We start from the raw sequence: 21957 nt of genomic DNA, 5'->3' as shown, positions 1-21957 counted from the left end.
AAATACCACTTCTTCTTACCCCGTGTAGGAACGTTTCTGGAAACGGACAAGCATGGTTGACGTGCTGAGCTCACTCCCATTTCTGGACCTTGCAGTGACTCTTCCCTCTGCCTGGAATGCCTTCCTTACCTTTGTCTTTGCTTGACTGGCCCCTTCTCATCATTCAGGGCTTGGCTCCTACGTATTTCTTGAAGTGTTCTTCCTGACCCCCGTGTCAAAGCAGCCCTCCCCACCTCAAGCCCCAGTTACTAAGTCTCATTTCTTATTTTGGTTCTTTCAGTGCTTTTCACTGCCAGAAATTGCCCTGTGTTTTATGTGTTGGTTCTCCCCCATGACCGAGATGGAAGCTCCAGGATGATCGAGACCTCACTACCGTGTCCCTGGCTCACAGAAGAGTGTTTGGCACAGTTAGGCACTCAGTGGCTATTTGTTAAATACACGAATGGGGCATACTGTTATTGACTTTCATCTTGAGCACCAATCATAATGATGATAATGCAGCAGCAGCCACAATACTCACAGGAGATAATAATTAAATGTTTATTATGGGTCATATGCTGGGCCAAATGTTTCTCATCGATTCCTATGAGGTAGATACCATTATTGCCTCCATTTTGCAGAGGAGGAAACTGAGGCTTCGGGTATGCCACGCTGGGGTCATCAGGAGGCTGAGAAACCCTCAGGGACACGTCAATACCCATGACAGGAAGAACACGAGGTTCCTGTTGGTGAAGGAAAGGATGAAGCCAGTCGGACCCACCACAGCAAGTCCCCAAGGCCCTGGGGCCTCCGCTTCCTTCTCAGTTAAAGAGGGAAAGTCGAAGCTTTCTAACCAAGGAGTGTCAGGGTCTAGAATGCAGCACGGTACAGTAGACAGGACCCCGGGCGCTGGCTTTGGGAATAACTGGGTTTGAATTCTGACCTTGTCCCTTAGCAGCTGTGTAAGTGTGGGCAGCCTCTTGATCTCTTTAAGCCTTGGTTTCTCCACCTGTGAAAAGGGGTAACAGTCTGGACCGGTCTGCTCTGCAGAGATTCCGTGAGGAGCCCACGAGGTAGGTCTGTAAAAGCAACTAGCATGATCACTGGTGCATGGTCAACCCTCAAGAGATAGCGCTTTCTCTCCTCCATTTCTGTGCTGCAGCTTATTCAACATTTACCACCGCCCACCAAAAAAAAAAAAACAAAAAAAAACCCCTGGATGTTTGAATTCCGTGTCCTCAGATGAAGCCAAAATCTATACGTCTGTCTGTAGTCTTTGACCTCATTAAAGGAAGGCTGGAAAGCGAGATTAAAAAAAAAAAAAAAAAAAAAAAAAAAGACCAGGAAAAAGATTTCAAGGAAGAAAATAGAAACTTTTTTGACGGGGGGGGGGGGGGGGGGGGGGGGGGGGGGGGAATGTGTGGGAGGAGAGGATATTGCAGGAACCACATAACAAGAAGAGCCCCGCTGAGGGGGGAAAAAAAATGGTGTCAGTCAAGGATAAGTCATTGAGGACATGGTGTTTCCTCTGCTCCGTTTGGAGCCGGACGCGCTGCGGGGTGAGTCCCAGCAGCGGGCCAACCGCCCTTGGAAGCTGCAGGCCTCCTGGGAGCGGACGGTCACTTCAGAGCGGCCACGAGTGCACCTGCCAGGCGAGGCCTGACCCGAGGCCCAAGCGGGGCGGGGGCGAGGATCCGACACTGTGCTCAGCTGCTTTCCAGCGTCTGAAAACACCTCGCAGCCCTCTATGGCAGGAGACTTTCTTGGGTCAGGCAAGTGTGAGGTGAAAAGGTAATTAAGTGAGAGGTTGACGGGCTGATCAAATTCTGAGGATTTCACAGAATGGCTGGGGCACATACCGAAATGGATGTTGAACTTACTTTTGAGTTGATTTTTGTTTCCTCCAGGGAGGGAGAAAACCAAGCCTCACCCGTGAGGCCGTCCTTTCTTCCTCACGCAGAGGATGGTGGGAACTGCTTGGCTTCCACCTGGGCCTGTGGTTGGAGGGAGAGGATCTCCCTCTCAGCACGGCGGGCTGGGCTCTGGGCCTGGTGCCCCCGTGAGGTGAGGTTGTGCGGGAGCGACACTGTCTCGCTGTGACCACGCCTGATGCGGATCCGGCGCAGGGGTCCTCGGTCTGCGTTTCAGCAAGATCCCACCTCAGGTCATGGACGCGCACCTTCCAGTTTCAGAAGCGCTGAGCTAAAAACAAAACAGACAGGCAAAAAAAAAAAAAAAACAAAAAAACAAAAAAACAAAAAAAAAAAAACAAACCCACCCAAACCTTCCCACTTCTCTCAAGGAGTCCCTGCAATCACAGGAAGGGAAATTCTCCGATGGCAACAGCCGAACCACAGGGTGAACTGTGTGTTTGCCAACCGCCATTCAATCGAGCTGGGGTCTCTCATTATGGGGAATAAATCTAATCTCAGGCTTAACTTCAGTCTTTCTGGGGAAAAAAAACAAAAAAAAAATTCTCAGGGCACCTGGGTGGCTCAGTCGGTTGAGTGTCCGACTCTTGATTTCGGGTCAGGTCACGATCTCGCGGTTCGTGAGTTCGAGCCCCTCATTGGGCTCTATGCTGGCGGTGTGGAGCCTGCTTGGGATTCTCTCTCCCTTTCTCTCTCTGCCCCTCCCCTGCTTGCTCTCTTCTCCCTCTCTCTCAAAATAAAAACATAAACCTAAAACCAAAAAAGACTCTCTCTAGCCCTCTTTTTTCACATAGTAAAGAAGCTCTCAAGATTTCCTGGTTGATGACGTTAAAGGGAGGGCAGTAGATTAGTTAAAGGTGTGTGCTTTGGGGTCAGAAAAAGTGGGTTTCCATCCTGGTTCCGGTTTTTCCTGACTGCGTGAATCTAAGCCATGTCTTATACCCTCAGGCCTCGGTTTTCTTCTCCACGGAATGAAGCTAGTAAGAGCACCTCATTCATGAGGTGATAGGATTAAATTTAAAAACAGCTGCATGGGGCGCCTGGGTGGCGCAGTCGGTTAAGCGTCCGACTTCAGCCAGGTCACGATCTCGGGGTCCGGGAGTTCGAGCCCCGCGTCGGGATCTGGGCTGATGGCTCAGAGCCTGGAGCCTGTTTCCGATTCTGTGTCTCCCTCTCGCTCTGCCCCTCCCCCGTTCATGCTCTGTCTCTCTCTGTCCCAAAAATAAATAAACGTTGAAAAAAAAAAAATTTAAAAACAGCTGCGAAGTACTGTCACAATTCAAGTGCCCAAAAATTGGCTGCAGTTACCGCCCTTATTAAGCAATAATATTGTAGTATAATTATTCCCAGATACTGCCGCGGTCCTCATTCATCCCAGGAATGCATTTTCACGTTAGTATTCTGTTGGTAACTCACTGTGGTTATCTGGAGATCCTACTTAACAAAGAATTAATCTTCTAAGGGTGTGCACTATGAAGACAGACATTCATTTGCCAATCCTGAAGAAAAATACCAATGAAATTGTATGGCTGCTCTATGTGTAAAAAAGACTTAAAAAGTCATTAAAAAAATTTTTTTTTAATGTTCATTTATTTTTGAGAGAGAGAAAGAACACAAGCAGGGAAGACACAGAATCTGAAGCAGGCTCTAGGCTCCGAGCTGTCAGCACAGAGCCCGAAACAGGGCTCAAACCCGTAAAATGCAAGATTGTGACCTCAGCCGAAGTCCGATGCTCAACCGACTGAGCCACCCAGGCATCCCCGCCACCCCCCCGCACACACAAAAAAGTCATTTTAAACCACTGGTATTGTGCTGATGAAAATCGGATTTTATTCCATCTATTTGCAAAAGTGTTTCCTTTTTTTTTTTTTTTTTGAAATTTATTTTAACATTTATTCATTTTTTGAGGGACAGTATGAGTGGGGGAAGGACAGAGAGAGTGCGCACAGAGCCCGACACGGGGCTCGAACTCACGACCCGTCTGTGAGATCATGACCTGCGCCGAGGTCGGACGCTCACCCGACTGAGCCACCCAGGCGCCCCTGCAGAAGTGTTTTCTTTGGGCCAATTACTGGGTGAGGTGATGCATGAATAAGATGCAGCCCTTGTCCTTTGGCAGGTCACAGGGTGGTTGTGGAGACAGACACGTAGACAAGGCACTAGAAGAACTTAGAACAGATGCACTAGTGGAACATAGCATACTTTCAGGGCACAGTCATAGCAGCAAGGAGAGGGCCTAAGTCAGTACTGGGGAGGAGGCAGGGAAAGAGTCATTTGAAAGACTGAATTAAGTTTTAAGGTTGGACAGATGAAAAGGTAGGGAAAGTATTCTGGGCAGAGAGAATAGAGGTGTAAAGGGTGTGTGTGTGTGTATGTGTGTGTGTGTGCATGACTTACAATATGTGGTATTTAGATTTCACACATAAGAGTTGATTCCATAGTGAGGGCTGTTGGAGAATTTACAGAGTGGAGTGTTGAGGTCAGGTTTGAGTTTCTGTAAGATCCCTGCCGTGACTGTGCAGGAAATGGAATAGAAGGGCAGGCTAGAGACAGCTGGGGCAGACAATAGGGAGTGGGAACAGAGAAAAAGGGCAGGAGTGAGGGGACATTTAGAAGATAAAATTGGATCTAGAAGTGAGAGGAAGAAAGGTGTTAAAAATGCCAAGTAGGTGGAAATGTTCAGCAAATGGTTCAATACACAAATATGGCAGACACTGATCTTTGCTTACATAACAACCATCCCCTATGTCCCACCTTCTTGTTGCTAGATCCCCAATTTATTGACTTACAGGCAGAAATCCTTTGAGATTGGAAGGGTTTAGGCCCAACCCCTACGGATGAAGTGAGGTTGGTCTGAACCAGTTGTGCTAATCTCTTCCCCTTGGCCACTTAGTGAAACTGTGGGCAAGTGACTCATTTATTCTGGCTAAAATATATCGAGGGGCTTCCCTTGAGGCATAAAAAGACACACAACTGGGGAACTAACACTTTGCTGATTTTCCCTTCTCCCTGTCCGGAGGTGAGCATAACCCCCATAGCCCACATATCCCTTTGCAGCTGCAATCTTGTGGCTATGAGACAAGAGTTTGAGAACAAAGACAATACCTTAAGGATGGTAAGCAGAAGGTGACACTTGGTCCCTGATGGCAACCTTGAGCATCTGAATAAATGCCAGCAGCTACTCTCTCTGAATTTCTTGTTAAGTAAGATAAAAATGTTCTGTTAGTTTAAGGCATTTGTTTTATTTAGGGTAGGATACAGTAAGGTAATGAGTAGATTCCAAAAGTAATGGCTCAGACATGATAAACATGTATTTCTTAGTTTTGGTTGGTCAAGGCTGGATGTTGCGGGTTGTTGGTGGTGGAAAGCCCAGGGACACAAGGTAACAGTGGATCTATTGTTTTCAACCTGTGGCTTCTGACTTTGTTCTGAGCATAGAATCAGTTGGCCAGCAGGGGGAGAAGGGAGATTTTATAGGCCAGGCCCCTGAATGGCATATTTCACTTCCACTCCCTTTGCATGGGAGACGACTGAGTCATGTGGCCACATCTATATGCAAGGGGAACTGAGAAATACAGAGTAACCAGGAGACCATATTCCAGCTTCTACGGAAGGATGGATTTTGTGGATAGCTAATAGACTCTGCCACACCACTGTAAGTTGAATTTTTTATTGTTGTTACTTGCAGCTAAAAGGATTCTTAACTGATCCAATGGGTCTGGAGCATAGAGGAGACCTTGAAATGGGTCATGCAGTTTTTCCTTGACTATAATGTCTGTATTTTTCAAGACATTATCATATGTGATCAGTAAAAACCAGTGGAGTGATGACATCACCTAGGAAGGAGGCAGAAAGTGAGAGGAGACACACAGAGAGAGCCCTTTACATTGCTCATGGGACCCATCCAATCCAGAATTCTCCCCACTGTCTGTGAAAGAATAACTCAAACATGTTAGTGGCCTAGAGGACTTGCCTCGTCCAATAGTCTCATAGCTCAGATGAAAGAACAAGTCTATAGATCAAAGTTGCCCAAGTATTTTTGTTTTGGGGGGCTTCTGGATATAAAATCCAAGCAGGACCGTCTTTGTCTCTGTTTTCTTTCTAGAAGGCACTAATGTGGACACACAGCTGAAAAAAGTCTTGAGCAGAATGTGTTCAACTTCCTGCTTCTCTGGTGAATATATTTTATGTGGACACCTAGCAACACAGATCCTGAAATAACTTAATGTGGGAAATGCTCCAAGTGCAGTTCTGTTCCTTCCCCTCTTCCTTACCCTCACTCCTGAGGCTTCAGGTTGGGAGACTGACTTTTCTGGTTTTAACTGTACAAGGCCACACTAAAAGCAATAGATGCGGGCTCTGGAACTTTCCTCCACCAGGAAGCTACATTGCCATTTGAGTTTTCTTGGAAGGGTGTCCCCATTAGGCAGTGTTCTTTCCTGATAACTGTAATCACTCTATGGAATAGGTACTAATGACCCTTGGAAACCTGAGTTGACACAGACCTTGGCTCTCACGGATGTGTGGTGTCATGGTGTCATGGGTAGCCTGTCAGACATCCACCGTCTAACTAGCTAACGGCATCCTCCAACACTGGGCCTCAAACTCCCAATCACAATAGCGAGGCAAAAAGAGAACATTCAATTGTCATTTGCTCCTAAAACTTGAGGATATAGGCACTAATCAGCTGGAGACCTATCTATGTATCATTCAAATAAATTCCACTGAGGCAAGAGCCATATGGTATGCATTTCATCACCCCCCCCCATCCCGGCCATACTCTGTAAAACAAATATAATAACAACTGGTGTATGGGACCTTCTTGTTTTATGCCAGTCATCATGCTACGTGTTTCACCAGAGGAATCTCATTTAATCCTCAGAACAACTGGATCAGGTAGGTAGTATTTTACAGATGAAGGTAAAAGAGGTTAAGTAACCATGCAAGTAACAGAGTTCACAAATGGTCGAACCGGGATCCAAGCCCAGCAGTCTGAATTGCTCTTATCCTAGCCCCCCACCCCCATTATTTCTTGTTGTAAGGATTAAAGATGAAGGCAAAGCACCTTATATACTCAATAAATGGCCATTATCTTTATGTCATCATTCCTTCTTAATACTGGACATTGTGTCACTTTCTTACAAGTTGCATAGCAGGCTTACTGAGCTGTCTTGTTTCTTATGTGACTATGAGGAAGCTATACAAAGATGATTCCTTTGTTAGAAAATGCAGGAGTTTTGTGACATGGTAACAACTAAGGTCTTGGTGACAGCCAACATCTGGGGGAGCTGGCCCAGAGAAATAAAAGGTCCCAGGAGTCAAGTCAACCTTCGGGCGCTTTAAGTTATAAGATTTTACTTACTAGCAGTATTTACGAGTCTCTTGAAGAGCAATATTAAATTGAATCAATTAATGGTTATTCTGATCATTTTTACTTCATAAAGCTTATGTTTCCAATACAAAAGGCATATAAAACTTGGAAAATCCAATGAAGTACGAGGAGGAAAAATCAGCATAATCCTACTGCTCCAAGACAGTTCCATTGGCATTTTTGTGTTCTAATTGACATTGTATTCATTTTTTAGAATTTGCTTGCTTTGTTGATAGCATGAGAGGCCCTTGAATTCCCAGGTACCCGAGTCATCAAACTTTCTAAATCTGGTCCCTTTGGCTTGGGACACAGAGAGGCCCTGCTATTAGTCGGCTCTTAGCCCTAGAGTCTCAAGGGTGCAGTAAGGCAGATCCTGGCAGGGCAGTGGCCAAAGGGGCCCCTCTGGACAGGGTGACAGAGGCCCTGATATCTCAGGGAAAAGCACTCTGCTCCAAGCCAGTATTCTGCACAAGGGTCGCCCCAGTCCAGGAGGAAGTTTTCCTGGGCCCGGTTCCCACCCTCGTGGTCACATCACGGTGACGCAGAAGGAAGCCGGCCTCCCTAGAGCCCAGGTCTCTCACAGGAAAGTGTTGTCAGAGGTTTCTGTATGGGCAGGCGGTTCGTGCATGCTGGGTTCAAAACAGCATTCCCAACCCGCAGGATTTGTTCACAGGCTGGAAGCCCGGCCTCAGGGCTGCTCTGTGGCGTTTCCTCCATTTGGTCCCAATACTTGCGGTAATGCCTGTGGTGGTGCCATAAATCCACCCTGCTCTGCTCTCCCCCCAGAGACTTCCAAACAGATTGCCCTCCGGGCGGGCAGCGTGAGATACCTCCTTTCAGATGTCTAGGACCGCACAATGACCAGGGGAAATTTATCATTTAGCTGAACAAAATAATACTCTGAAGGCTTGGACATAGTCTTGCTTTGGCCTGACACTTTTTGGTGGCCACTGAGAGAAAGGGAAAGCCTCTGCATTCATCTGTTGTCTGGATGGAATTTGCTACTTTGTAGAGGAGGTGGATGGCAATGCCATGCTCTCCTGTTGACGTCTGGTCCTCAGTCCTCACTTCAGCTCCACGTCAGTGATAAGCTCACCCTCGGAGGCCCCTCTCGCAGCGTTCGCTCAGCTAGAGGGAAGAACCAAGGAATAGGAGTCCAGAACCTCATGCTCCAGGCTTGCAACACCCACAGCCTGAAATTAGGGGCTCCTGGGTAGCTCAGTCGGTTAAGCATCCAGCTTCGGCTCAGGTCATGATCTTGTGGTTCGTGAGTTCAAGCCCCGCGTCAGGCTCTGTGCTGACAGCTCAGAGCCTGGAGCCTGTTTCAGATTCTGTGTCTCCCTCTGTCTCTGATCCTCCCCCGTTCATGCTCTGTCTCTCTCTGTCTCAAAAATAAATAAACGTTAAAAAAAAATTTTGAAATTAGACAAACTAGCTTACCTCCGGAGGTCCTGAGATTCCTTGAAAGTGTATTCTCTTAAGTGGACAGCTAATTAATTGACACTCCTTGCAGCTGTCCATCCAAGAGCATGTGACACGCTAATGACCCTTGGGCCCTGTAAGATCCTAAGTCAACTTCTGAGCTCCCTCTCTTCTCAGGGCTCCACGTATTTTATTCACTCAAATTCCTTGAAGATTGGCAACTTGTGTGCCTCAATTTTGAAGACTCTAGTAACCAGAACAATGGACTGTCAGAATGAGACGTGGGGTGTTGCCCAAACCCTTCATCCTTTATTTTGGGGGTGATGTCATGGAATGTGTTATGAGACACCAGCTGGGCTGAAGCGACACACGGAGGACCAAGGGGCTGTCGTGGGCACCCCAGGAAGACTTACCACAGGTGTAGGACACAATAGCTTTAGGCCGCAAAGGCCACTACTCTAGGAAGTCCCATTTGCTTGTTCCACAGACTTTCCACATAGAATGTCTGTTGTTCAAAAAAGGCTTCTTCAGCTTCAGATTGCTGTAGCCAGTTTCTCTCTGTGCTGCTGCCACTTCCCAGCTGTCCCGTGGCAGGCTGTGCCCTTTGAGGTGCGACTTGCTCTAATTGCATTCAGTCTGTGCTGAATGTGCTCCAGTCCATGGCACAGGTGGCTGTCTTACAAGGAGACCACGTCTTAGCCACTGAGCGGGCTGCGATCAGCTTAAAGTTCAACGTGTACATGAGGATGAAGGTGATTTGAGGGATAAGCTTGTGTCTCAGAACCACTGTTCTACAGGCCTAGGGCATGGTTTAGACTATGGTGTTTTGTTCGTTCTTCCTGACAGAATGTTCAGTGAGACTTTCCCTATTTTCTCAGCGTTTCTCCTGACGACCCCAAGTTGACAAATGACTCCATTTTCTAAAGAAGTTGCTAGACCATCCATGTGGGATTTGCTAAGGGGTGGCCCATCGCCCCTCTCTAACCTATATATACGAGAAAGCTAGAGGTTGATCAAGGATGCTGGGGAGTAAAGATTTCTTCAAAGCAGCTTATCTGAGTGTCCTGTGTGTACCTCCACTCTCCTCGTGAGAGTCAGAGGAAAGCTTTTTCTCATCCCCTTTTCAAGCCGGTGTGGAGAGCCTGCTGCCCAGTGCTGCTGGGACAACACAACGGGGAGGAGCAGATGAGCTCCTGGGAGGACATGACAGCGTCCCTTGGAATCCGCCTGAGTCTCCTTGGGAGAACTCTAGAGGAGAAAGGTCGACCAGAGCTGTTTATGCAAGTCAAAAGAAGGCATCGCAGACTGGCGACACTTTTAGCAGATGCTGTGGGAGTCAGCTGGGCTTGAACTGTCATGACCGAACCGTGCCCTACACGGATGACTCTGGGCAGCAGTTGCCAGGAGACAATGTCTGTCACCCTGGGTCTGTAGAGGCTGACAGAGTGGTGCTGCACCTGTGGTCCCCCTAGAGCAGGGGCTCAGGAGAACCCACAACAGAGGGAGAAGCCACATTTGGGCCTCTGACTGGCAGGGGGCACTCCTGTCTGACTTAAGCAGCTCCAGCCATAACGTAACACTTTACCCTGTCTTTTAATTTTCCCTCCCCTGACCCCAACCATGGATGGAAAAGAAGCCAGGGAGAGGAAAAACAAAGCAGAGGAGAAAGCCAAGTTCTGCCCTATGCAGGTTACAAAGCTGGGGCCAAGTCCGGTGGGTAGAAAGAAAAAGAATCCTCTGAGGTGGATGAAAAATTGAATTTTGGCTTGGTTTGGATTGCCTTTTTGACCCCTGAAAATAAAGACCATTCACACTTGGACCTGGAAAGTCTGAGGACCCACTCACGCTACCATCCAGGGTAGGGAGATGGGAAGATAGGATTTGAAGGGTAGAGATGAGGCAAAAATGGAGCTTTGGGATCCAAGCTCTTCAGCAAACTGGTCACATTAACATTTTGGAGTCAGGCTTTCACTTCTAGGAAGATTGAGTAGACATATCTTTCTCTATTCTTCTTGCCAAGGGACTTGGCAAGGGACTTCTTGCCAAGTCCCAAATACCTAGACCTAGTTTCAATGGAGAATTCTATCAAATATTTAAAAGAGAATTTTTTTTAAATTTTTTTTTCAACGTTTTTATTCATTTTTTGGGACAGAGAGAGACAGAGCATGAACGGGGGAGGGGCAGAGAGAGAGGGAGACACAGAATCGGAAACAGGCTCCAGGCTCTGAGCCATCAGCCCAGAGCCTGATGCGGGGCTCGAACTCACGGACCGCGAGATCGTGACCTGGCTGAAGTCGGACGCCTAACCGACTGCGCCACCCAGGCGCCCCTTAAAAGAGAATTAACACCAACTCAGCAAAATATCTTATAGAAAAATAGAAGAGGAGGGAATACTTCCCAATTTGTTTCATAAAGTTAGTAGTATCATAATACTAAAACCAAACATTGACAGTACAAAAAAAGAAAACAGCAGACCAATATACCTTATAAATTTAGAGGCAAAATATTAGTAAAGAGAATCCAGCAATATATAGAAAAAAATTATACTCCGTGACCAAATAGAGTGGGGTTTGTTCCACAAATGGAAGGCTGGTTCATTATTTAAAAGTCAACCAACATAATCCACCTTATTAATAGCTAAAGGAAAAATCACATGATCATTTTAATCACTAAAGAACACATTTGACAATATTCAATTATCTGTTCGTGATAAAAATGCTGAGAAAACTAGGAATAGAAGGGAACTTCCTCATCTTGAAAATGAGCATCTACAAAATATTTATAATTAACATTATTCTTAATGGCGAAAGAGGGAACTCTTTCCCTCTAAGATCAGGAACAAGGCAAGGTTATCTTCTCTGACCACTTTTGTACAATATATTGTTAGAAGTTCTAGCTAGTACAATGGACAAGAAAAAGAAATAAAGGGCAAGCAAATCAGGAAGGAAGGAAGGAAGGAAGGAAGGAAGGAAAGGAAGGGAGGGAGGGAGGAAGGGAGGAAGGAAGGAAGGAAGAAAGGAAAGAAGGAAGGAAGGGAAGATGGAAGGGAGGGAGGAAGGAAGGAAGGAAGGAAGGAAGGAAGGAAGGGAGGGAGGAAGGAAAGGAAGGAAGGAAGGGAGGAAGGAAAGGAAGGAAGGAAAGGAGGAAGGGAAGAAAGGAAGGAAAGGAAAGGAGGAAGGAAGGAAGGGAGGAAGAAAAGGAAGGAAGGAAAGGAGGAAGGGAAGAAAGGAAGGAAAGGAAGGAAAGAAGGAAGGAAGGAAGGAAGGGAAGGAAGGAAGGGAAGGGAAGGAAGGAAGGAAGGAAGGAAGGAAGGAAGGAAGCAACTGTCTCTTTGCAGAAGACATGGTTGTCTGTGGAAAATCCTAAGGAATCAACAAAAGAAATCTCCTACAACCAATACGTTCAACAAGGTCACAGGCTGCAAGACAAATGTGTACAAGCTAACTGGACTTCTATATACTAACAATGAATGTGGATACTGAAATTTAAAACACCATTCCATTGACGACTACTCAACAAAAAGAAATATTCAGGTGTAAATCTAACAACACATATATGGGACTTGTATGCTGAAAACTACAAAACTCTGATGAAAGAAATCAAAGAAGACCAAAATAAATGGAGACACATTCCCTGTTCATAAATTGGAAGGCTCAGCTTCATAAAGCAGTTCATTCTCCCCAAACTGGCATACAGATTTAATGTAATTCATATTAAATACACTGCCAGACTTTTCATAGATATACACAAGATTACTTTAAAATTCATATGCAAGAGGCATCTGGGTGGCTCAGTTGGTCAAGCGTCTGACTCTTGATTTTGGCTCAGGTCATGATCTCAGGGTCATGGAATCGAACCCCACATGGCACAGAGCCTGCTTAAGATTCTCTCTCCCTCTGCCCCTCCCCTGCTCACATGGGCTCACTCTTTCTCTCAAAATAACATAACATGATATAACGTAACGTAACATAACATAAAAAAGTAAAATTCGCATGCAAATGCAAAGGAACTGAGATAGCTAAAACAATTTTAAAAAAAATTTTTAATGTTTATTTTTGAGAGAGAGAGGGAGACAGAGTGTGAGCAGGAGAGGGGCAAAGAGAGACAGAGACATAGAATCTGAATCAGGCTCCAGGCTCTGAGCTGTCAGCACAGAGCCCAACGCGGGTCTCGAACCCACGAACTGTGAGATCATGACCTGAGCCGAAATCCAGACGCTTAACCGACTGAGCCACCCAGGCACCCCTAAAACAATTTTTGAAAAGAGTAAAACATGTGGGATCTACCCACTATCACGACTGAAAATACAGCTAGTGTAGTGAAAATTGTGTGGTGTTGGCGGAGGGGGGGCACATAGGTCAATGGAAGAGAACAGAGAATCCTGAAGTAGACCCACACAAATATGCCAAACTTACTTTTGAGAAGTTGCAAACAATGTTGGAGTAACTGGTCATCCAAGGGCAAAATAACGATCCCTGATCTACACAAAAATAAACTCAAAATTGGATCATGGGCTTAAATGTAAAATACAAATCTGTGAAGTTTTTAGGGAAAAAACAGAGAAAAACCTTTGGGATCTGGGGTTAAGCCAAGTTCCTAGGCTTGATACCCAAAACACGATGCATTAAAGGAAAAATGGATAAGATGGATTTCATCGAAATTAAAAACACTCGTGCCTCGAAATACCTCGATAAGAGAAAAAAGAGACAAGCCACAGACTGGGAGGAAATATTGGCAAACCACGTATCTAACAAGAGACTAGGATCTAGAATATATTAAAAACTCTGAAAACTCAACAGTAAAACAAAACAAAACAAAAAACAGGCAACCCACTTAGAAAATGGATAAAAGACACACACAGACATTTCACTGAAGAAGGTGTCCAGAGAGCAAATAGGCACAAGGGAAGCTGTCCAACGTTATTGGTCATTAGGGAAATGCAACTTACAACCACTAACTATACACCTATCGGAATGACTAATATAAAGCAGATGATGCCCAGGATGCGAACAGACAGGATCACTTACACAATCCTGGCTAATAGGTGAGATGGCACAGTCACTCTGGAAGACAGTTTGGCAGCTTTTAAAATAAAACATGAAGCACGGGGCTGCCGTCACGCCACCCAGCAAATGCAGTCTGGGCATTTACTCCAGAGAAACCAAAGCCGATTTTCACACAAAACCTGTATACACATCGTCACAGAAACTTGATTGTAAAAGCCACACGCTGGAAACAAGCCAGATATCTTTCAACAGGTGAATAGTTAAACAGAATGTGCTACATCCGTTCATGGACTACTACCAGGCAATAAAACGGAATGAATGACTGATGTCCACCACAACCTGGATGAATCTCCAGAGAACTATGCTGACCGAAAAAAAGCCAAAACCAAAAGGTTACATCATGTGATTCCATTCGTATGACATTCTTGAGATGTCAAAATCGCAGAAATAGAGAATTAGAGTCTACGTGGTTTCAGGGGCTGAAGGAGGGGGTCGGGGCAGGAGAGCAGTGAGGCACCATGAAGGACCCTCGTGATGAAGAATGTTTTGTATCGTGACTGTATCCCTGTCGGTATCCAGATTATGACGTCATACTGCAGTTTTCCAAGATGTTGTCATTGGGGAAGACTGAGTGTTATAGACTGAGTTGCATCCCCTAAAATTCATGGGGAAGCCCCCGTATGAATTGGAATTCATACGAATTGGGAAGCTCCAATAGGACTGCATTTGGAGACAGGGCCTCGAAAAAAGTAATTCAAAAGGGTAGGGCCCTAATCCGATCGGCCTGGTGGTGTCCTTATAAGAAGAGGAAGAGACATCAGTGATATGCCTGCACAGAAGAAGGGCCATATAAAGACACAGAAGGCAGTCCTCTGGTAAGCCAACCAGAGAAGCTTCAGTAGGAACCAAACCTGGCAACGCCTTGATCTCTTAGACTCCCAGCCTCCAGAACCGCGAGAAATAAATTTCCATTGTTTAAGCTGCCCATAACTTGGTTGTGGCAGCCCACGCAGACTGAGACACTGGGCAAAGGGTATACAGGCTCTCTGTCTATTATTTCTTACATTTGCATATTAATCTAATATTATCTCAAAATAGGGGTGCCTGGGCGGCTCAGTCGGTTAAGCGTCCGGCTCTTGGTTTCGGCTCAGGTCATGATCTCATGGTTCATGAGATCGAGCCCTGTGACAGCACAGAGCCTGCTTGGATTCTCTCTCCCTTTCTCTCTCTGCCCCTCCTCTGCTTGCTCTCTCTCTCTCAAAAAAAAAAAAAAAACATAAACAAAAAAATAAAATTATCTCAAAATAAAAATTTACTTACAAAAAAAACAAAAACAAAAACGTAGTATCTCAGAACTAAACAGCTCTGAGAAGTACCTGAAGGACAACAGTGGTTGTCGTAACTAGATTTTTTTCATACCAGGCCATGTCAAGTACCTTTTCTTGGTATACTCATGCTACCCTGCGCTTACCTCTATTACTACACTGGTCTCCTTGCTCTCTGAGTAGCCCTTTACATGCCTGTCTCAATCATTTTATTTTTAGCACGTGGCCATTTGTTTGTTGACACGATGTCTGGGACGTAGTAGGTACTCAGCAAGTGTTGGTTGCATGGGCAAGTCCATGAATGTGTATGTGGCAGGTGACAGGTTACAGGTTTTTGTCCAAGATTGGCTGCCTGACTGATTCATACAGGACACCTAAGAACAAATTTAAAGATGAGGCCGAGAAAAATGGAGACCCTAACCAATTTTTATAAGGAAAGCATTTTCCATTGTAAACTCCATTAAGACCATTCCCTGTAAGTACTGTTAAGCCATTCCAAAATTTGCCATCATCCTCTTTATTTTATTTAAAGCATTTTTATTAGAATTAAATATTTTCTACTTAAATTTTTCATAAAGATTTGATTTGATCATTTTTTGTGTGTGATATAACTTCTGCCTTTTTGTTTGTTTGTTTGTTTGTTTGTTTGTTTGTAGTGGTTTCCTCCTTGTGTCAAATTTACAGATGTAAATTTTCTCTGACAGATTTGATTTTTCCATTAGTTTTCCCCGGTAACAAATTTTACTCTACAGAATTTTAGCCAACGTCAGTTTTAGCCTCAGACATAGTAAAGCCTTAATAAACATCAGCTGTTATTATGCATTCTTTGTAACAGTTATTTCTTTGCAAATTTGTTTTGAGGTATAATTACATGCCATAAAATTTTAATGTGTACAATTCAGTATTTGCAACATTTTGCAGCCATCTCACCATTTAAGTCCAGAACATTTTATCACCTCAAAAAGAAACTCCGTACCTGTTAACAGTCACTCCCCATATCCCCCTCTCCAGTCCCTGGCAACCACTAATCTACTTTCTGTCTCTATGTATTTGCCTATTTCAGACATTTCATATAAACGAAATCATGCAACATGTGGGCTTTCACATCTGGCTTTTTTCACTTTGTATAATGGCCTCCAGGTCCATCCATACTGTAGCATGTATTAATAGTACATTCCTTTTTATGACTGAATAAGCCATTGAATGGCTATGCCCTCTTGTATAGTCATCATATGGCTATGCCATTTTATTCATCCATTCATCAACTTACAGACCTTTGCGTTGTTTCCACTTTTTGGCTATGAGGAGTGACCCTGCTGTGAACATTGTGTACAAGTTTTTGTGTTGATATGTCTTCAGTTCCCCTGGCCATTTACCCAGAAGTTGGAATTGCCAGAATGGATTCCCACTATCCTGTATAAGAGTTCTACTTTCAGGGGTGTCCGGGTGGTTCCGTTGGTTGAGCGCCCGAATCTCAGTTTCAGCTCAGGTCACGATCTCATGTTTCGTGAGTTTGAGCCCCACATTGGGCTCTAAGCTGACAGCACGAAGCCTGCTGGGGTTTCTCTCTCCCTCTGTCTCTGCCCCTCCCCGGCTTGTGCTGTCTCTGTCTCTCTCAAAATAAGTAAATAAACTTAAAAAAATTATAAACAAAAAGAGTTCTTTCTCCGCAACCAGTCAATACTTCTTACTGTCTTTCTTAACGTTGCCATCATAGTAGATATGAAGTGGTATCTCACTGTGGCTTTGATATGCATTTCCCTAATGACTCATGATGTCGGGCATCTTTTCGTGAGCTTCTTGGCCATTTGTATATCTCTTTTGGAGAAATTTCTACTCAAATTCATTTTTTAATTGGCCTATTTGTCTTTCATTCTTTCATGGTAAGAGTCATTTATAGATACTGGATATAAATCCCTTATCAGATATATGATTTGCAAATATTTCCTCCCATTCTCTGGATTGTCTTTTTCTTAGATGTTTATTTATTTTTGAGAGAGAGAGAGAGAGAGAGAGAGAGCACAAGCGAGGGAGGGGCAGAGAGAGAAGGAGACATAGAATCTGAAGCAGGCTCCAGGCTCTGAGCTGTCAGCACAGAGCCCGATGTGGAGCATGAACCCACGAGCCATGAGATCATAACCTGAACTGAAGTTAGATGCTTAACTGACTGAGCTGCCTGGGTTGTCTTTTACTCTCTTGATGGTGTCCCTTGAAGCACAGAAGGTTTTGGTTTTGATGAAATCCAATACGTACGTGTGTGTGTGTATGTGTGTGTATAGTGGTCATGTTTTGGATATCCTAAGAAACTGTTGTGTAATTCAAGTCACAAAGAATTACATTTATGCTTTTTTTTATCGTTTTAGCCTTATGTTTGGGTCTATGATCCATTCTGAATTAGTTTTTGTATATAGTTTAAGGCAGGGTTTCAACTTCCTTCACTGCCTGTGAAAATCTGGTTGCCGCAGCCCCATTTGTTGCAGACCATACTGCCCACACTGAATTGTTTTAGCATCCTTATTGAAAATCAATTAACCATACATGTAAGAGTTTATTTCTGGGGGCCCTTGGGTGGCTCAGTCAGTTAAGCGTCTGACTTCGGCTCAGGTCATGATATCACGGTTCAAACCCAGCAACGGGCTCTGTGCTGACAGCTAAGAGCCTGGAGCCTGAATCTGATCCTGTGTCTCCCTCTTATTCTTCCCCTCCCCCTCCCCTGCTCACCCTCTCTGTCTCTCTCTCTGTCTCTCTCTCTCAAAAATGAATAAGCGTTAAAAAAAAAATTTTTTTTTAAAGACTTTATTTCTGGACCATCAGTTCTATTTCACTGATCTGTGTATCTATCCATATGCTCTTTTCACAGTCTTGATTACTGTCAAAAGTTTTCAGATCAAGAAGCATGAGTTGTTCAACTTCGCTTCTTTTTTTAAAAGACTGTTTTGGCTATTTTAGGTCCCTTGATTTCCATGTAAATTTTATGATCAGCTTGTTAATTTCTTTTACAAAAGGCGGTTAGGATTTTAATGGGGATTGTGCTGAATCTGTAAATCAGTCTAGGGAGTACTCCCGTCTTAACAATATTAAATCATCTGACCCACGAAGATGGGATTGCTTTCCACTTATTTAGGTTTTTAATTTCTTTCAATGATGTTTTGTAGTTTCCAATGTACAAGTCTTCTACTTCTTGTGTTTCTCTACAAACTGGAGGAAAGACTGGTAGAATTTAGTTTTGAAGTTAATGTGCGAGAACTTTCTCTCATCTTCCTAAGACAGAATGAGGGAAGATAGAGAAAAAGACGGCTGTGCGGGGAGACTGAGGGGAAGGCCGAGCTTCTGCAGTGAGTCGACTGTTCAATTCTTGAGTGTCTGGCAATGGCAAAGCAAAGGGAGAATATTTGGGCACTGCAAAAACAGAGTGCAAACTTTAGGCTAAAAGCATCCGGCTCTGGCAAGGAGAGATGGAAGGAGGCAGGGGGTCTTTGACACACTTCCCATTATACCCCACGGTAGGCCCCTGGCCTCCAAGTATGAGTCTGGTCCTATCAGTAGTAACCTTGCAGGGACACTGTCTTGTCTCCATGCACTTTTCCGTTCTGTAATCACCTGAACTCAAAGTCCAGAATTATATGGGATGGGAATGTTTCCCCCAGTTCTTCCTGACCTGTCAAGCAAAAGACCACGCATGAATGCCCAAAGTCCTCATTCAGTCAGCCAATGGCACTGCGGGAATGGCCCGCCTTTCCTTCCCAGTGCCCTGTGGCAGAGGGGAGAAAGACGGGAGCAGCTGGGGAAAAAAAAAAAACCAGCAGCAGGGATTCTCTTGAGTCTGAAATTAAGTTGTGGAAAAAAAAATCCTGAGAAATCCCATTGGAAAGAATGGGAAAGAATCCACATAAAAGATTTTATTGCTTATGATGAACTCCTGCTGCTCCCATAAATTTTTCTGCAAACTATACTGACATTATAAATATGCAACACACACACACACACACACACACACACACACACACACATACACTCTGACGTATGGACCGGGCTGCATTTGGAGTGGGCTTTCCAGAGGAAAAGGTGCACTTCAGTTTAAACATCTTCAATGCAAATGGAAAAACAATTTCAAATATCAAGTTTTCAAAGACCGTCCCATTCTGAGGTGGACTCAGTCCCTCCATATTTCATTCGGGATAATTCTCTCTGCTATTGAAAACTAGTAGAACCCAGACATTTGTGTTTAATTTAATTTAATTTAATTTAATTTAATTTAATTTAATTTACAGGAGTGCCCCTCCTCGTTTCACCAGAATACTTTGCTCTCACCCTTTTAAAGAGTGGTACTTCATAGGAAGCTTAAGATATTTTACCCTTATCACATCATTTGTTTCCCAACATTCCTGGGAGTATACAAAAAAGAGGGCAGACAAGGTAAGAAGGGGGTTTATTCTCCCCATTACACAGATGAGGAAACTGAGACATGGGGAAGGAAATAGGATTTCATGCATTCATCAGTTTATTCATTCACCAATTGTCTACCAAGGGCCATTTTGTTTTAGGTCCTATCTTTAGATGCTAGGGCTGATGTAACTGTCTTGGCTCCTCTTTTCACGGCGTCTCCAGTCTTATGGGAGAGCCAGATTGTCATTTTCAAAATGTAAATCTTGATCGTGTCACGTCTTCTTTCTGGGGTTTTCTGCAGATTTCAGAATAAACACAAACTCTTATCATGGCGTCCATGGTCACGTGGTCTTGCCCCATATCCACTAACATTAGCCTCATCCAGTTTCTGCTCCAACACCCACCAAAGCTTCAGCTCTCTCCCCCATGAGGTTCGTATGCCTTTGGGGTTTTTGAGAGGATATATTTATTTAATCTCAGTATTTAGTCTGATCAAAGTTTGAAAGGCATATGGTTCATAAAGTTGGTATTTCTAATAAAGTCTTATTGTAAAGAACCGTAGCCCTTTTTCTCCCTGACTCAGACTCACTCTCCTCCATCTTCAGTCGATTCTCCTGACATTTACCTCCTTATCTCTCCCATTCTTGCGTTGCCGCGTTCCTGTGTTTCACTTTAAGCACTATCTGTTGGCTCACGGAGGAGTAGGAGGCTTTAGTTTTATTGACCCCGCGACATCACCACATTCTGTTCCCACCACTACCGACGGTCATGACTTATCATTGTAAATCCAGATTTTATAATCAAAAGCAGACTTTATGTGCTACAAATTATACAATTATATACAATTATATGCAATTATATTTATTGTTCCTGGTTCAGAAACAGCGGAACAGAAGACTCAGCGCTAGGGGATGAAAGCCACGAGACATTGACTGGTTTAATTTTTTTTCATTAGAAGGAATCTTAGGGGTAACTTCTTCCTGTCTTTTAACTGCCCAGATATCGATGCCTAGGTTGAAGGTCACGCGGCAAGTGGGTGACAGACAGGATCAGCAGGTGGTTCTCCTCACCCCATTTCTTTCTTTTAGCATGAGCCACTCTGTAAACAAACTTTCAGGTAATATGAATTTAGGACTGATCCCTGAGTGTGTCAGGAAGGTTCAGCTGTTTGCTTAAAGGTACCTCCTGGGCAGATCTGGGCCAAAGTAGTAGGAGCTGAGATTCAACTGCCCTCTGCTTCTGAACTCAACACTTTCCTTCTTTAACATCGTGCTGTTTCTGTGTTTCTCAGACCATGATCCTTCCTGATTCTTGGAACCTGAGACTGTCTGGCCTGCTGTCAGCCTCAAAGGGCTGTCCTTAGAATTAAATAAATAAATAAAGACGCAAACACTGTGCCTTAGAAGAATGTCTGCCACGTGGTAAGCACCTAAGAAATGTTAGCTGCCGTTGCGATCCTTTCCTCCTGCTCCTCCTCCTCCTCCTCATCTTCCTCCTCCTCCACATCCTCTCCTCTTGTCCCCTCTCCTCTTCCTTCCCAACCCCTTCTTCCTCCCCCAGCTCCTCTCTCCTCTTCCTTTCCATTCTCTGTCTCTAATTCCCTTACCTTCCTCCTTGCTGACAAACTACCTATTTTTTCTTGGTCCTGACAAGGACTTTTCTCTGATTTTCCTCACGAAAGTGTCCTGAGGTCTCCATTTTTGCTACTGTCCACATGTAGCTCAAACTTTTGTCCTCCCGTCTTGTTTTCTTCATTTTTTTCTTACCTGCCTTCCATCTGTAATTGGTTACAAATGGCCCCAGAATTGTCCCCTTTGGGTTCCACTGCCCTAGGGACTTCCCCATCTTGCCTCTTCACATTAGCCTCTCAGTTGCCCAAAACAAGTCCCTTCCAAGAAGTCCTTCCTGAACCGGACAAACCCTCTTCACCTCCACGGGGAGAAAAGAATCCAAGTGCCATGGCCTTCCCCCCAACCCCTTCCCAATTCTGCAATTACTTTTCAGCCTTGAGAAAATTCACTGGTCTCAGCTTTCTTATCTGTGAAGCCAAGGCACTGAACACCCCAGCCCCCTAATTCTCGGGTTTAATAAATGTTTTTGTTTCATTTCAGATATTAGATCATGCTCTCCGCTGGGGTTCTGCACACCATCCAACGGTGTCCACTGAACTTCCTTTTGCTTTTTGCTTTGTTTTTATTCTTCCCTGGGAAAAAAATAAAATAAAATTGGGCAGAAGACACTGTGTCTGTTACACTACACAAGAAATCTTAACAAATTATGACCATCCTTCGCTCCTCATTCTGGGAATATCCACTTCTGTGGGGGAGAGGTAACTAAATACCTACAATCTTTAAATCCATTCCCTGTAATGGAATCAGAAAAACAAACCTCTGGGCAAGAAATGGATCTTTAAGGGTGACTTCTCTTCCTTTCTCTCCCCGCTCTCTAGATTAAGTGATAGTTCCTCTATATTTGAAATTCTGCTCTGTCCTGTCTCCTCAAACACCACTGGTCTCAAAAATTGCCATGCTCACTAT

General features: G+C 44.4%; 1 long non-coding RNA gene across 1 annotated transcript; it reads left to right on the top strand.

Annotated features, from left to right (window-relative positions):
* The first annotated feature begins 1649 nt into the window (after nucleotides 1–1649).
* On the top strand, nucleotides 1650–21622 carry LOC123596684. Its single transcript, XR_006711803.1, has 3 exons — nucleotides 1650–1770; nucleotides 20712–20841; nucleotides 21532–21622. It is a non-coding gene; the product is annotated as an uncharacterized LOC123596684 (long non-coding RNA).
* The last annotated feature ends 335 nt before the right edge of the window (nucleotides 21623–21957 follow it).

The sequence above is a fragment of the Leopardus geoffroyi genome, chromosome C1 (genome assembly GCF_018350155.1).
Source record: "Leopardus geoffroyi isolate Oge1 chromosome C1, O.geoffroyi_Oge1_pat1.0, whole genome shotgun sequence".
NCBI lineage: Eukaryota > Metazoa > Chordata > Mammalia > Carnivora > Felidae > Leopardus > Leopardus geoffroyi.
This window is presented reverse-complemented; position numbering and strand designations above follow the sequence as displayed.